This window comes from Pongo abelii, chromosome 1 (genome assembly GCF_028885655.2).
Source record: "Pongo abelii isolate AG06213 chromosome 1, NHGRI_mPonAbe1-v2.0_pri, whole genome shotgun sequence".
NCBI classification, from domain to species: Eukaryota; Metazoa; Chordata; class Mammalia; order Primates; family Hominidae; genus Pongo; species Pongo abelii.
Genome location: NC_071985.2, coordinates 178,695,390 through 178,712,089, shown reverse-complemented (window position 1 = coordinate 178,712,089; position 16,700 = coordinate 178,695,390). Strand labels below are relative to the sequence as shown.

The 16,700-nt window shown below is 45.2% G+C and overlaps 1 protein-coding gene and 1 long non-coding RNA gene across 3 annotated transcripts in view; one reads left to right on the top strand and one right to left on the bottom strand.

The window, feature by feature from the left end:
• The window catches only part of ACOT11 (acyl-CoA thioesterase 11), a 169,048-nt gene that overhangs the window by 51,913 nt on the left and 100,435 nt on the right, over positions 1-16,700 (top strand). The gene's annotated exons all lie outside the window — the stretch shown is intronic.
• On the bottom strand, positions 3,977-12,442 carry LOC129050874 (uncharacterized). Its single transcript, XR_008514761.1, has 3 exons — positions 12,197-12,442; positions 4,870-4,921; positions 3,977-4,704 (listed from the first exon to the last, which is right to left on the bottom strand). It is a non-coding gene; the product is annotated as an uncharacterized LOC129050874 (long non-coding RNA).

Sequence of the window (16,700 nt, the reverse complement as noted above, 5' to 3'; positions counted from 1 at the left end):
TCATGACCTAATCACCTCCTAAATGCTCCACCTCTTAATGTTATCACACAATATTAAGGATTATGTTTTAACATATGAATTTTGGGAGAGGACAAACATTCAAACAATAGCACCCCTATTTCCAAATACCCTAGAGGAAGATGACCCTTGAGGGGGAGAGGGTCAGGAAGCAGATGAAAGGGATAGAAAGATAGAGTTCCCATATCCCCCATGAAGCTGGGGGAGAAACCCAGTACTCAATCAGCCTGGACCCCTTTGGCACGGTCCTCTCCAATGTTGGGTTCATGTAAGAGGGTTCTGTAAAGTTTCCTAGGGTGAGAGAAGGTGGAGAATTCCTGCAGCATAATTAGGCCAAAGTTACATTATCAGAGAAAATATGTAGACACAGTGAGGGTTTTCAACAGGAAACTAGCTTCTGAGGTGTAGGATGTGTTTGATTTCTTAGATGCATGCAGAGAGAGCAAATGGCAACTCATACTCCATGGCCTCCTCCATCACCACCCACAGGACCCAAAGCTTCTGCTTCCCCTCAGTAGACAACCTGGCAGAGAAGAAAATGCCTTTGACTTAGAACATGCCAGGGACTGTGAATTCACAAGACTCAACAGGCGATCTGGGACATTTGGGACTTAATGGGAGCAAAGGAGAGGAAGGGAAGAGTCCTGGAGTGCAGGAGTGGGGAGGGGTAAAAACAAAAGAGACAGGGAAGAAAGGCATTTGAAAAAAGGGTTCTACTAGAAACATACTTGAAAATCAGCTATCTAGATGAATCCCTTCAGGCTTCCCCTACCCTCATTTTGTAGAAGAATGGGGGGTGCCTTAAGTTGTGTTTTCCCATACACAGATCCAACTACAAGGATTAGAATGAAAGCTTGTTTGGGAGAGAGAGCGGCAAATGAGATGAAGGGAAGACAGTAATGAAGGGTGTGTGATCAGGCTCGTTACCACGTTGGGGCTCTGGGTAAAACAGACCCCACCTTGTAATCCTACTCAAGAGGCAAAGAAGCTGGGGTATGTATCCTCCAACTGCCACTGGTCATTGCTGAGAGCTGATTCTGGACCCTTCTGGCCTGCCCTGCAGCATACCTGGGGCAGAGAGAAAGTCCCCGGGGAGATTTGAGTTGCAGGCTTTCAGCTTGTCCTGGAGTGAGGACAAGCTGGGGTCCTGATGCTTTGTACAGCAAGATGGCTCATATCCGAGTGCCCAGCCTTGGAGGACTTTCTCACGCAGTCTGTAGGCCCATATCCTTGGCTGCAGAAAGCAAAGCCTGACGAAGGTGGTGTGTCCAAGATTGGATGCCTGGTGACTACTGCTGCATGCCTCCTGCGGGGAAGGGCTCAAGGTGGAAGTTAAGTCAAATTGGCTCAAACCCTGACTCAATTCCTTCCTCTATAATTTTTATTAGGCATATCGCCTTTCTCAGCCTTAGCTGCAAAATGGGGTCGATAATCCCTACCCTGCTTGCCTTTAAAACTTAGAACACTTGGCTGCTCACGGTGGCTCACAGTAATCCCAGCACTTTGGGAGGCCGAGGCGAGCAGATTACTTGAAGTCAGGAGTTCAAGACCAGCCTGCCAACATGGCGAAAGCCTGTCTCTACTAAAAATACAAAAATTAGCCGGGCATGGTGGCGGGGGCCTGTAGTCCCAGCTACTCGAGAGGCTGAGGCTTGGGAATCACTTGAACCCAAGAGACGGAGGTTGCAGTGAGCTGAGATCGCCCCACTACGCTCCAGCCTGGCAAGACAGCGAGACTCTGTCTCAAAAACAAAACAAAACAAGAAAAAAAAGAAACCTTAGACACCGTAGTGGTTATTGGTAGTTTGCCTCCTGGTCCTTATCCAGTCCTTCTCCTTCTGACATTTGGGGGTCGCCCCTCCCCATTCCCGGTCCAAGTGGTTTGGGTGGGACTCCACTCCTGGATCCAGTCAATCTGAACATACCATTCAGCTGCCTGTAGTGATTGGCTCAGAGGTAGGCATGTGACCTGAGTCCATCCAATCAGAGTGAGTCCCAGTGCTACCATAGGAGATCTTGGAAAAGCCCCAGGCCGGGCTCCGTGGCTCACATCTGTAATCCCAGTACAATGCAAGGCTGAGGCGGGTGGATCACGAGGTCAGGAGTTTGAGACCAGCCTGGCCAATATGAGGAAATCCCGTCTCTACTAAAAATACAAAAATTAGCCGGGCGCGGTGGCTGGCGCCTGTAATCCCAGCTATTCGGGAGCCTGGGGCAGGAGAATCGCTTGAATCCGGGAGGCGGAGGTTGCAGTGAGCTGAGATCACGCCACTGCACTCCAGCCTGGGCGATAGAGCAAGACCCCGTCTCAAAAGAAAAAAAAAGAAAAGCCCCTCTTTCCAGGTGGACTTGACTGAGGTGATGTGAAGCTGGAGCCAAAAAAAAAAAAAAAAAAAGAAACGCCCCTCTTTCCAGGTGTACTTGACTGAGGTGATGTGAAGCTGGAGCCGCTGCTGCCCTGTCATCATTATGTAGATCCTTAGAGTGAAGCCAACACACAGGGGCCAGTAAGAGAAGGGGTGGAGAAAGACGGCTTGGCGACTGCTGGAGCCCCTGAATCAGCCATGCCTGAAGCAGCACAACACCCCTGGGCTTCTCAGTTATGTGGGCCAGTGAATTTCCTTTTTGTTGAGGCTTGCTTGTGTTGGATTTTCTGTCACTTACAACAGAAAGATTTTTAACTGGTAGTACTGGATGCCATGTTTCTTTGTTTTTGTTTTTTAAGAGATGGGATTGGCCGGGCGCGGTGGCTCACGCCTGTAATCCCAGCACTTTGGGAGGCCAAGGCGGGCGGATCACCTGAAGTCAGGAGTTCAAGACCAGCCTGGCCAAAATGGTGAAACGCTGTTTCTACTAAAAATACAAAAAAATTAGCTGGGCGTGGTGGCGCACGCCTGTAATCCCAGCTACTCGGGAGGCTGAGGCAGGAGAATTGCTTGAACCCGGGTGACAGAGGTTGCAGTCAGCCAAGATGGCACCATTGCACTCCAGCCTGGGCAACAAGAGTGAAACTCCATCTCAGAAGGGGGAAAAAAATGAGAGATGGGCTCGCACACCTGTAATCCCAGCACTTTGAGAGGCTGAGGTGGGCGGATCACTTGAGGTCAGGAGTTTGAGACCAACCTGGGCAACACGGTGAAACTTAGAACTTTAAAACTCTATAAAAAATACAAAAGTTAGCTGGGTGTGGTGGCGCATGTCTGTAGTCTCAGCTACTCAGGAGGCTGAGGTGGGAGAATCACCTGAGCCTGGGAGGCAGAGTTTGCAGTGAGCTGAGATGGTGCCACTGCACTCTAGCCTGGGTGACAGAGCCAGGCCCTGTCACAGAGAGAGAGAGAAACAGATAGAGAGAGAGACAGAGAGAAAGAGAAGGAGAGAGAGATGGAGTCTTATTCTGTTGCCCAGGCTGGAGTATAGTGGCACGATCATAGCTCACTTCAACCTTAACCTCTCCTAAGTAGCTAGGGCTACAGGTGTGTGCCACCATACCTGGCTAATTTTTGTATTATTATTATTATTTTTTTTTGTAGAGATGGGGGTCTCACTATGTTGCTCAGGCTGGTCTTGAACTCCCAGGCTCAAGCGATCTGCCTGCCTTAGCCTCCCAAAGTGCTGGGATTACAGGTGTGAGCTACCTCCCCCAGCCATGTTGATGTGAGCTAAGACTTGAACTACAGGGCTTTTCTTTTCTGTTGAGACAGGATCTCATTCTGTTGCCCAGGCTGGAGTGAGGTGGTGCGATCACAACTCACTATAGCCTCAACCTCCTGGACTCAAGCAATTCTCCTATCTCAGCCTCCTGAGTAGCTGGGACTAGAGGTGCCTGCCACCACACCTGCCTAATTTTTGTATTTTTTGTAAAGATAGGGTTTCTCCATGTTGCCCAGGCTGGTCTTGGACTCCTGAGCTCAAGTGATCCTCCCACTTTGGCCTCCCAAAGTGCTGAGATTACAGGCGGGAGCCATTGTGTCTGGCAGGTTTTTCTGTTTTTTTTTTGTTTGTTTGTTTTATTTTTTCCTTAGAAGATTGTGTATGAGACCCATCAGTCCTAGGCCAGAGGAATGCTCTGGAGTGTTTATTGAATAGGTGAATATGTGAGTCATCTGACTTGTGGTCTTCTGTTATCACTTTGGTGAATGGATATGAGAGTAGCTAAAAGGAGAGACTGGAAGAGATTGTAGAATTTTGTGGAGAAAAATTCATTCTTTTCCTGAGAGAAGGCCAAAGCCTGCAGTCATGATGGAGTTGGAGAAAGGTGTGAAGGGCCAGGCCAGGATCCCAGGGAGAGGAGGCCTGAGAGAGGAGGTGAGAGTCCCTTGCAGGGAGCTGCAACGGCTCATGTGGGCTTCCCAGCCCAGCCTCTCCCAACTGCAGCAGAGGGAGGGAACCTAGAACAGAAAGAGCTAGGGCTCTCCATCTGACAGCCCATTCAAATGCTTGCTCTTCTGGTGACAGAGCCTCTGTCACTCTTCTGCCTCACATGGCTGTGAGGTTGGATCTAATTCACCTTGTGTCCCGAGCTGCCTGGCACAGAGGGGGCCTCAGAACCAACTCATGGAGTGAGGTGGCTGCTGACTGGGCTAGTCCCTTCCCAGGGAGAATGGCATTTGTGTTAGAGTCCCAGTTGCATATCTCTGTCTTCTATCCATCTTCCTTCTCATCAGTATTCAATTTTTCTTCTCAGCCCTGTGGAACGAAGCCTGTGAATGGCCCATTTTCACTTCTGAAGCAGTTGGTCCCTCACAAAAAGATTATTTTCTCCAAAGCAGATGAAAATCCCCTTTCCCTCCCCCTGCTCCTGCAGCCTGTGGTCATGGAGGCAAAGAAATCAGCCCTTCCTCTGCCACTTACCAGCTGTGGTCCTGTGCAAATGTCTTAGCTTCTCTGAGCCTCTGTTTCCTTTCTGTAGAGTGAAGATAATTCATTATTTGTGAGATTATGTGAGGATTAAGTAATACTGTATGTGGAAGGGCTGAACACAGTGCTTGGCACAAAGTTGGGTGCAATAAAAGAGAATTCCCTTCTTCTAGCCTCCACCAAGCATAGCACTGGATTAAGAACACTTCTGTGGATTGATCTCACATGATCCCACATGTCCATTACCTGTGTGTGTCCATGTGTGTGCATGTACATTGTACCTATGGATATGTGCATCTATGTTTGCGTGCATCTGAGTGTGGGTATGTGCAAATAGACACATGCGTTCATATGTGTGCTTGTCTGTGCACATGATTGTGTGTGTGCATGTGTGTTTTCCCAGCACTATTAATAGGAAGCTGTAATTATGCTTTATGGCAGCAGCAGCGGCAACAGCAGTGGCGGTGGCAGCTCTGTTCCCCCAGCCATTAAGCTGCCTCCCTCCACTCATCTAGGGGTGGGGAGCTGGAGCCACTGCCTGCCCTCCCCATCCCTGCATGCTGCATGAGCACCCAGCCACCCCGCTCTCTCACCATATGCCTGTCTTTTACAGTTCTTTGGTGCGTGGTGCTCATCGAGTGGCTAATTAGCTAAATGAATTAATTGACATCCATACGTGTAATTAGCAAATGGTTATAAGCAGCTATTCTCCTTGGGATGTCTAAAATTCTAAGGGTCAGATGCTGGGAGGGTTACTTTAGTGAGTAAATAAGAGATAAGAGCGGCCAGTGTAAGTACCTGGGGGGCTCTGTGAACTTGATGGCCTGGCTGTCGGGGGACGGGACCTAGGAAGGAGGGAGGAGGTGCTTATGAGCCTGGTAGGGGGAAACTGACTGCATTCACCAGGAATCAGGAGCGTCAGGTTCTGGCCCCATTTATGCGACTTTCTCTATGACCTTGAGTAAATCCCTTCCCGCTCTGGGTCACAGTCTCTGCTTCTGATGGGGATGGATGGAACCAGCTCGTCTCAGAACTCTCCCTGCTCCGATATCCTTCCTTGCCTTAAGCCAAAGCTTCTAATAAGAAACAGGGCTGTGTAGAGATGGGGCGAAGTGCCCCCCTTCTTTATTCCAGGGCACACCATTACTATGCTTTCCCATTTGTAGGTTTTGGTACATGCTGTGCCCCTGCTCCTAATGCCCGGTCCACCTTCTCTGCCTTTAAGATCATGCAGAGCAGTGCTGTCCAGTAGAATGTCCTGAATGATGGATATGTTCTATATCCCTACTAACCCATATGGTAGCCATGAGCCACATGTAGCTGTTGGGTCCTTGAAATATGACTAGTGCAACTGAAGGGCTGAATTTTTAATTTATTTACTTTTAATTCATTTAAATTTAAATAGCCACATGTGGCTAGTGGCTATTGTATTGGGCAGTGCAGCTCGAGCTCCTTTAAGATCCAGTTCATTCATTCATTCATTTGCTAATTCATTCATTCATCCAACAAATATTTTTTGAGTATCTGCTGTGGCTAGGCACTGGGGAGACTATTGAGAATAAGCAGGCATGGCCCTTGCCCTCATGAAGCATTTGTATGGGAAGGGATAGGAGAGACAGGAGAGAGAACAAGAACTGGACAAAATAATTGGAAGTTATAATAAAAGCTAGGAAAGAAACAAGGGGCTGAGACAGAGAATAGAAAGCCTGGGGCAAAGGTTACAGTGAACAGTGAATTACGATAGTGCCACTGCACTCCAGCCTGGGTGACAGAGCAAGACCTTGTCTCTAAAAATACATACACACATACATATATATATACATACATAGAAGATTGATATAGTTGACTACATTAAAACCCAGAACTTCTTTTTCTGAAAAGGAATCTTAAAGTAAAAATACTCCAAAGGGCTGGGTGAGGTGGCTCACACCTGTAATCCCAGTATTTTAGGAGGCTGGGGCAGGAGGACTGCTTGAGCCCAGGAGTTTGAGAACAGCCTGGACAACATAGTGAGACTCTGTCTCTACAAAAAAAAAAAAAAAAAAAAATGTAGCCAGATGTGGTGGTGTGTGCCTGTAGTCCCAGCTACTCAGGAGATTGACGTGGGAGGATCTCTTTAGCTTGGGAGTTCCAGGCTGTAGTGCGCTGTGTTATTGCTACTGCACTCCAGCCTGGGAGACAGAGACAGATCCTGTCTTAAAACAAACAAACAAACAAACAAACAAACACTACAAAGATATTTGTAATGCATATAACCAATAACAGATAGGTGTCAAGAATATGTAAAATTATGTCTAGCCTTAAAAAAAAAAAAAAAACAGACTGGCCGGGTGAGGTGACTCACACCTGTAATCCCACCACTTTGGGAGGCTGAGGCGGGAGGATCACGAGGTCAAGAGATAAAGACCATCCTGGCCAACATGGTGAAACCCTGTCTCTACTAAAAATACAAAAAAAAAAAACAAAAAAAAAATTAGCCAGGCGTGGTGGTATGTGCCTGTAGTCCCAACTACTTGGGAGGCTGAGGCAGAAGAATCACTTGAACTCAGGAAGTGGAGGTTGCAGTGAGCCAAGATGGCACCACTGCACTCCAGCCTGGGCGACAGAGTGAGACTCGTGTCTCACAAAAAAAAAAAAGAAAAGAAAAGAAAAAAAAAGACTATGTAAAATTAGTAAGAAAGAACAACTAGCCCAGTCAAAATAAATAAATAAATAAAAAGGCAGGGGTAGGGGGGAAACATGACCAAACAGTTCTTAGAAGAGAAAATGTGAATATGTATAGTAATAAACTTCTGAAGAGATGCTCACCTTACTAGTAATCAGGGAAATGAAATTCAAGACAACTAAATCCCATTCTGCATCTGAATGGCCAAAATTGAAAAGTCTGACAATTAAAGAGGCTGTGGATCAATGGGACTGCTTATACATTGCTGGTTGGAGTATAAATTGGTACAACTGCTTTGAAAACCAATTTATTATTATTATTTTGTAACACTGGACATTTTTATATATCCCAGGAACTCCACTCTAGATATACTCAAGAGAAACTCTTGTATAGCACCAGGAGTCATGTATAAGGATATTCCTTACAGCAGTCTGCGGTAGCAAAACAGCAATAACAAAACCCCTAACTCCATCAGGGGGAGAGAATAAGAAATATGAATTCAGGATAGTGATTCCCTGGGGGTGAGATGGGGAGAAGAATATTGGTAGATTAAATTTGTCACTGATGCTATACAATTTTGGTGGTAGGTTCACAGATCTTCATTATATTATTAAAAATAAATGGGGCTGGGTGTGGTGGTTTATGCCTGTAATTCCAGCATTTTGGGAGGCCCAGGTGGGAGGATCACTTGAAGCCAAGAGTTTGAGACCAGCCTGGACAACATAGTGAGACCCTGTCTTTATAAAAAATAAAAAATTAGCTGGGTGTGGTGGTGTGTGCCTGTAGTCTCAGCTGCTCGGGAGGCTGAGGTGGGAGAATCACTTGAGGCTGGGAGGTTGAGTCTACAGTGAACTGCCCTCCAGCTAAGACAACAGAGTGAGACCTTGTGTCAAAAAATAAATAAATAAAATAAAATGAAAAATAAATGGATGCAGATGGCTGTGGAGAAGCTCTCTGATGGGATCCGCAAGTCTGCTGCTGACACAGTGAAGCTGGAGTGGATGCTGACAGAATGAATGTTCAATGCAGAGAATGGAAAGTAGTGCAGCCCTGAGGCTGGACTCCAGATCTGCACTGCTGGCTAGCTGGGGTCTGACTGCACATGGCTTCTGATGAATCTTGCGTTTTTTACAAATCGGAGCAGGGACAGATCATAGATTTCTGATTTTATGTAAAATTTTGCCTAATACATTAAAGCAGTCACTTAAAAAAAATGGATGTTTGTTAAAACCCATAGAATGTATAAGAATGAACCCTAATGTAAGCTATGGACTTTAATTAATAGTAGTATATCAGTATTGGCTCATCAGTTGAAACAAATGCCCCCTACTAATTCAAGATTTTAATAATAAGGGAAATTGAAGTGGGAAATAAGGGTATATTGGAACTCTCTGTGCTTTTCACTCAATTTTTCTGTAAACCTAAAACTGCTAAAAAATAGTCTATTAATTAAATAAATTAAAAAGTGGACAAACAAATGAAGAATAAATAAATATAAAAGACAGCTATGAGTGTGTTGAGCCAAGGATTATGATTAATCCAGTTCTATGCGTCTGAGAGTTATTAAAAACAAACAAGTAAATCAAAGACAAACAGATTCCCAGACTGGAACCAAGAAAAATCTAACATTATGAAATAAAAATAAGAGCCATCCTTTGCACTCAGATATGAATTATCTAAACAGAATGCGGAGATTAACAGGGATTCATATAGGAAGAGTTCTAGAAGTTTTCATTGATAATGCAATGATCTTTTGCTGTTTTTTTTTTTTTATTGTTATTTTTATTTGAGACAGGGTCTTGCACTGTTGCCCGGGCTAGAGTGCAGTGGCATGATCTCAGTTCACTGCAAACTCTGCCTCCCAGGCTCAGGTGATTCTCTCATCTCCGCCTCCTGAGTAGCTGAGACCACAGGTGGGTGTCACCATGCCTGGCTAATTTTTGTATTTTTTGTAGAGATGGGGTCTTACCATGTTGCCCAGGCTGGTCTTGAACCCCTGAGCTCAAGTGATCCACCTGCCGTGGCCTCCCAAAGTGCTGGGATTACAGGTGTGAGCTGCTGTGTCTGGCCTGTTGTTTTTAAAGATGACAAAAATATAGTCTCAGGCTGTTTGAATATAATTACTAATTGAGTTTAAAATGGTGTTCTGACAATATTTATTTATGTATTTATTATTATTATTTTTTGAGATGGAGTTTCATTCTTGTTGCCCAGGCTGGAGTGCAACGGTGTGATCTAAGCTCATTGCAATCTCTACTTCCCAGGTTCAAGCAATTCTCCTGCCTCAGCCTCCCGAGTAGCTGGGATTACAGGCGCCCACCACCATGCCTGGCTAATTTTTTATATTTTTAGTAGAGACAGGGTTTCACCATGTTGGCCAGGCTGGTCTCGAACTCCTTATCTCAGGTGATCCACCCGCCTAGGCCTCCCAAAGTGCTGGGATTACAGGTGTGAGTCACTGTGCCCGGCTGACAATATTTATATGTTTTTAAAATTTCCCCTCCTTAACAAGACTGCACTAAAATGACAGCAAAGAAAATAAAAAGGTACAAATCCACAATAATGAAGAGGCTAGAAGGGAGAGATATCAGCAAATAAAAAATTTCAACAAATTATAGCAGTTAGCCAATAAAAAAGACATAAAAGAGATGGAGGAGTAACCTAGCATACTATGGAGGTGGATGTAGCTAAGGAGGAAGGTGGTATGTCTTGCAGAACTGACTGATATGGTTTGGCTCTGTGTCCCCACCCAAATCTCATCTCGAAGTGTAATCCCTGTGTGTTGGAGGAGGGGCCTGGTGGGAGGTGATTGGATGAGAGGGGTGGTTTCCCCCATGCTGTTCTCATGACAGTGAGGGAGTTCTCACGAGATCTGGTTGTTTGATAAGTGTTTGGCAGTTCTCCCTTCACTTTCTCTCTCCTGCCACCATGTAAGATGTGCCTTCCTTCCCCTTTGCCTTCTTCCATGACTGTAAGTTTCCCGAGGCCTCCCCAGCCATGAGGAACTGTGAGTCAATTAAATCCCTTTTCTTCATAAATTACCCAGTCTCAGGTAGTATCTTTATGGCAGTGTAGAAACGGACTAATATACCAATAGTCACAGGACTGAAGGTGAGGATAAGACTTGGGCAGAGAGTTAGGGATTAAATGAAGGTCCTGTTGCATCTGAATGCCCAGAAGCTCGGCATCTACCACACAGGAACACCATTTGAAGACTCTTCTCCAAAGAAATTGGATGGTCCCAGAAAAAAGACCTTTGCAAAAAGCCCTCTGGGGTCTCCCAGCATCGTGACCTGTTTCCTACCCCAAATCCTGAATTTGCCTACTAGTAAGCCTCACCCTTTTCACACAGAGCTCCCAATCTATTGTCTCATTCTGAAATATGAACTGACAGCTCATCAGCATACATTTGAGAAAAGTCTGCACAAAGCAAAGGTCAGAAACAACCCTAGAGGTAACAGAACTCATTCAGGAGACAGAAGAGAACTCTAAAATACTTAATGTCTTCAGAGAAATTCAAAGTCATGCTTGCTTTGGCAGCACATATACTAAAATTGGAGATTCAAAGCCATCTTAGGTTCATACAACATGAGTAGATACTTTGAAAAAGGAACAGACTGACCAGGCCTGGTGGCTCACACCTGTAATCCCAGCACTTTGGGAGGCTGAGGCGGGCGGATCATGAGGTCAGGAGTTCGAGACCAGCCTGACCAACATGGTGAAACCCTGTCTCTACTAAAAATTCAAAAAAAAGTAGCCGGGCATGGTGGCGCTCGCCTGTAATCCCATTTACTCAGGAGGCTGAGGTAGGAGAATCGCTTGAACCCAGGAGAGGTGAGGTTGCAGTGAGCAGAGGTCACGCCACTGCACTCCAGCCTGGGCAATGGAGGGAGACTCCATCTCAAAAAAAACAAAAAACAACAAAAGAAAAAGGAACAGACTGGCCAGGCATAGTGGCTCACACCTGTAATCCCAGCACTATGGGAGGCCAAGGTGGGTGGATCACCTGAGGTCAGGAGTTTGAGGCCAGCCTGGCCAACACAGTGAAACCCCACCTGTGCTAAAAATACAAAAATTAGCCCGGTTTGGTGGTGTGTGCCTGTAATCCCAGCTACTCGGGAGGCTGAGGCAGGAGAATCGCTTGAACCTAAGAAGCAGAGGTTGCAGTGAGCCGAGATCGCACCACTGGACTTCACCCTGGACGACAGAGCAAGACTCTGTTTCAGGGGGAAAAAAAAAAGATAGAAAAAAGAACAAACTAAATAATAATGGCAACAAAAAGAAAGTGTCCTTGAAAAGTAAAAAATATGACTGCTAAAATAGAAAAGTAAAATCATCGAGTAATTAAAATCAAATATTCCATAAATTAAAATGAGATGAAACAATGGAAATAGCAGTGGAAAGATATGAGACACAGGATCAATTCAACAACAAACTAATAGGTATTCAGGGATAGAACAGAGGAACTTATCAAATAAATAATATAAAAGAATTTCCTGGGCATAAGTCTATAGATGGAAAGGGCCTACCAAGTGCCCAGAAAAATGAATAAAATGAGAATCACATCTAGAAACATCATCAAGACTTCAGAAAACCTAGGATAAAGAGAAACCCCTAAAAGCTTCTAGAGAGAAAAAAATATTTTAGATTACTTACTGTGTTAGGATTAGTTTCAGTTGCAAGGGACAGACTTCCTCAAATATCAATGGCTTAAGTAAGGCAAATGTTTAGGTAATAATAAGGCAAATAAGGTAAAAGTCTTCCTCTTTCTCACATGCAATAAACACAGGCAATTCAGGCTGGTATGACATCTCCATGACTACCAGAAACCTGGCTGCCTCTTTCTTGAGTTTCCACCATCCCCAAAATGCTGCTTTCACCTATGGTCCAAGATGGCTGCTTGGGCACCTGCCAACATGTTTATGTTCCAGGTAGCAAGAAGGAGGCAGCAGGGGAGAAAGGCATGTCCCTTCCTGCTTTAAGAATGCACCCCAGAAGTTGTATACACACTTTCACTTACATCCTACTGGTCAGATCTTGGTTATCTGCATATCTACTGGTCACACTTAGATGCAGAGAAGGCAGGCACATGCAGTCTTTATTTTGAGTGGCATATGCACGGTTAAAATTCAGGATTCTAATACTGAGGAAGAAAAACAATAGATATTAGGGGATGATCAGAAGTCTCTGTGTCACATTTACAAAGGAAAATAGTCAGAATGGATTTTTTTTAGAGGCAGAGTCTCACTCTGTCACCCAGGCTGGAGTGCAGTGATGTGATCACAACTCACTGCAGCCTTGACCTCCCAGGCTCAAGCAATCCTCCTGCCCCAGCCTCTCAAGTAGCTGGGACCACAGGTGTGCACCATTATGACTGGCTAATTAACAAAAAAATATTTTTGTAGAGATGGAGTCTCCCTATGTTGCCCAGGCTGGTCTTGAACTCCTGGGCTCAAGCGATTCTCCTGCCTTGGCCTCCCAAAGTGCTGAGATTACAGATGTGGGCCACCGCATTTGGCCCCTCCTTGATTTAAATGTGTGTATCTTGGGCCAGCAGCCTTTGTTGGGTGTGCTGGTTGTTTTCCTATAGTCTCCCAGCTCTAAGCTCACCCTTGTGCATTATGGTCTGTTTTGACCAAAACTCAGCAAACCACCATTTCCCAGGTGTCCTTGCCAGTTGGCTTCCTGTTAGGTTCTTCCGCTGGGAGGAACTGGCAGATGATCTCAAGGTAAGAGGAGAAACAGGACTTCCTTCCAGCAGCAAGGGACAGCAATGACTTCAGCCTCTGGCTTCCTTTGGCTGTCTCGGCACCACCCATATCCAGTCCCCTCAGAAGTTTCAGTGCCATCTGGCCACACCTCTTAGCGGTGTGAAGACCAGTCCCCCAGAGATCCCATCCCCAGCTACTCAGATATCCACACACCAGCCGGGTGATGCCCCTTGAAAGTCTGTAGCAGCCATGTGGAGCCTCCCCTCCAAGCAGTTAGGTTCTAGTAGCCACGCCTCTTCCCTTTTATTCCCCTGATTTGGCATTTACTAGTATCTGATTACTTCTTTCGCAGGAGTGGCAGCTGCTTTTTGTAGTTACTAATATCTGAGTGATATCAATATCCCCTTTTTGTTTTTGCAAACTCCCAATATCTGTGTAACACCAGTTCCCTACATTAAATCACCTGTGTCTGAGATTCCTTAGTTTCTGTTTTCCTGGACCTGATAGAGTGGGGAAGCCACCTCTTTAGCTCCCTTTCTCTGAATTATTTTGTCTAGTTGAAAGATTTACTGGGTGCTATGCTCTTAACTGGACCTTTACTGTGAGACACTGTAATGCATTTAGAGGTTTTATTTTAGTTTTTTGAGACAGGTTCTGTTGCCCAGATCATGGTTCACTGTAGGCTCAAACTCCTAGGCTCAAGGGGTCCTCCCACCTCAGCTTCCTGAGTAGCTGGGACCACAGGTGTGCCACCATGCCTAGCTAATTCAAAAATTTTTTTGTAGAGATGGGGGTCTCACGATGTTGCCCAGACTGGTCTTGAACTCCTGGGCTTAAGTGATTCTCCCGCCGTGGCCTCCCAAAGTGCTGGGATTACAGGCTTGATCCAGTGTCTGGCTGCACTTAGAGGTTTTAACAAGAGGGTGACAGCAATACTTCTGCTTCTGCCTAGGCTTTTTCACTCAAAAATCTCCTCACTTTCATCAGCTATAGATTGAGATTGAGAAGTAATCCTGTAAATCCTGATGTCTGGATTCTTTGTGTTTGATTTCATTCTTGCTGGTAAACTGGCCAATTATTTTCTGAGGCTAATAATTTTTGGAGTACCTTGCCAAATATAGCCAACAGCAACCAACACACACACTACTAATGTTCTGTTGCTAACCTCTTTCTTTTTTTTGAAATGGAGTCTCCCTCTGTCATCCAGGCTGGAGTGCAGTGGCATAATCTCGGCTCTGCCCTCTGGGTTCAAGTGATTCTCCCATCTCAGCTCCCGAGTAGCTGGGACTATAGGCGTGCACCACCATCGCTTGGCTAATTTTCATATTTTTAGTAGAGACAGCGTTTCACCATGTTGGCCAGGCTGGTCTCAAACTCCTGACCTCAAACAATCTGCCTGCCTCAGCCTCCCAAAGTGTTGGGATTACAGGCATGAGCCACCATGCCTGGCCATATTTCAGGTTTGGTTACAGTGCCACTCCACTTATGGTACCAATTTCCACATCAGTTGGGAGAAGCTAGGTTATAAAGAGTTAACAAACACCCCCACAATCTCAATGTTTTACCACCAACGAAGGTGGTAATGAATGAGACCTAATGAATGAGAGTATTTGTGAACAGCACTGATGACCACTATACCGGTAAGCTTAGAGAGCAACCAGGCCAGATTGATTAGGAGGATGGAGGGCTCTGAGAAGATAAAAAGGGGATCCGTTAGACCATCTGACTTGATAGAACACAGAGAGGTGCAACTGTCCAGACCTAATGAATGAGAATAACTTAAGGAAAACAGTACAAGAGAAAAGAAAGTAGAAACTCTGGGAAAAACAAACTGTTCTGTAAGAAAGGAAGGGAAATGATAGTACCTAATTTGTCTCTGAAATAAATTATTTATTTATCAGCTATTCTCATAGCTGATAATAATATAAATGCTGCCAGGCGCGGTGGCTCACGCCTGTAATCCTAGCACTTTAGGAGGCTGAGGCAGGCTGATCAGTTGAGGCCAGGAGTTCGAGACCGGCCTGGCCAACATGGTGAAACCCCATCTCTACTAAAAATACAAAAATTAGCTGGACGTCGTGGCACACACTTGTAATCCCAGCTACTCGGGAGGCTGAGGCAGGAGAATCACTTGAACTCGGGAGGTGAAGGTTGCAATGAGCCGAGATTGCATCACTGCACTCCAGCTCTGGGCGACAGGGCAAGACTCTGTCTCAAAAAAAAAAAAAGAAAAAAAAAAAAAGAAAGTAAATGCTGTATATTAGGGTCAATCTGTAGTAAGGTTTGCAAATGTAATTATGGTTATAGAACAGAATTTAATGTTAACAACTTTGAAAATTTGAAAGTTCAAACAAAGTAAGAGAGGTAGAAAGGGGAGAGGAAAGTTAAAGGGGAAAGAAAGGGGCCTAATGTCCTTATTTTACAAAATGGGAAGTCACGCACTATTATCTAAGATTATGGAACAATGGGAAAGGGTTTATTTGCAAAGGTAGAGGAGTGAAAAACACTGATGGAGCACTGCTGGGGTTGGGAGAGAGAAGAGTTATGGTGCTGGTATGTGTTAACTTATTATCTATTATGGTTGATCATCTACAGATAATGTTTAAAATTGATAAAGCAAGGAATTGCTGCATAAGCACATTATTTTGAAAAATGGAAATGGCAACTAGAAAAAATAGCTAAAAGAGCTAAAAAGTGGTTGCGTCTTAGGAGCAGGACTAGCATTCACGGGAGAGAGGTACACATGAACTGCTTTTTACTATGAATCTGTCAATAATATTTAATTTGAAAATCATGTGCTTATATTTCTTAGGTTAAAAAGCCATTTAAAATACAAATACAAAAATTTGGCCAGGCGTGGTGGCTCATGCCTGTAATCCCAGCACTTTGGGAGGCCGAGGTGGGCGGATCACGAGGTCAGGAGATTGAGACCATCCTGGCTAACACGTGAAACTCCGTCTCTACTAAAAAAATACAAAAAATTAGCCGGGCGTGGTCGTGGGCGCCTGTAGTCCCAGCTACTCGGGAGGCTGAGGCAGGAGAATGGTGTGAACCCGGGAGGCGGAGCTTGCAGTGAGCCAAGATTGCACCACTGCACTCCAGCCTGGGCGACAGAGCAAGACTCTGTCTCAAAAAAAGAAAAAAAAAATTAGCTGGGCATGGTGGTGCACACCTGTAATCCCAGCTACTCAGGAGGCTGAGGCAAGAGAATTGCTTGAACCCAGGAGGTGGAGGTTGTAGTGAGCCAAGATCGTGCCATTGCACTCCAGCCCAGGCGACAGAGCGAGACTCTGTCTCAAAAAAAAAGTAACATACAATTTTTTTTTTTTTTTTTTTGAAACAGGGTCTCGCTCTGTCACCTGGGGTGTGATCATGGCTTACTGCAGCCTTGATCTCCCTGGGTTCAGGTGATCCTCCTACCTCAGCTTCTCAAGTAGCTGGGACTACGG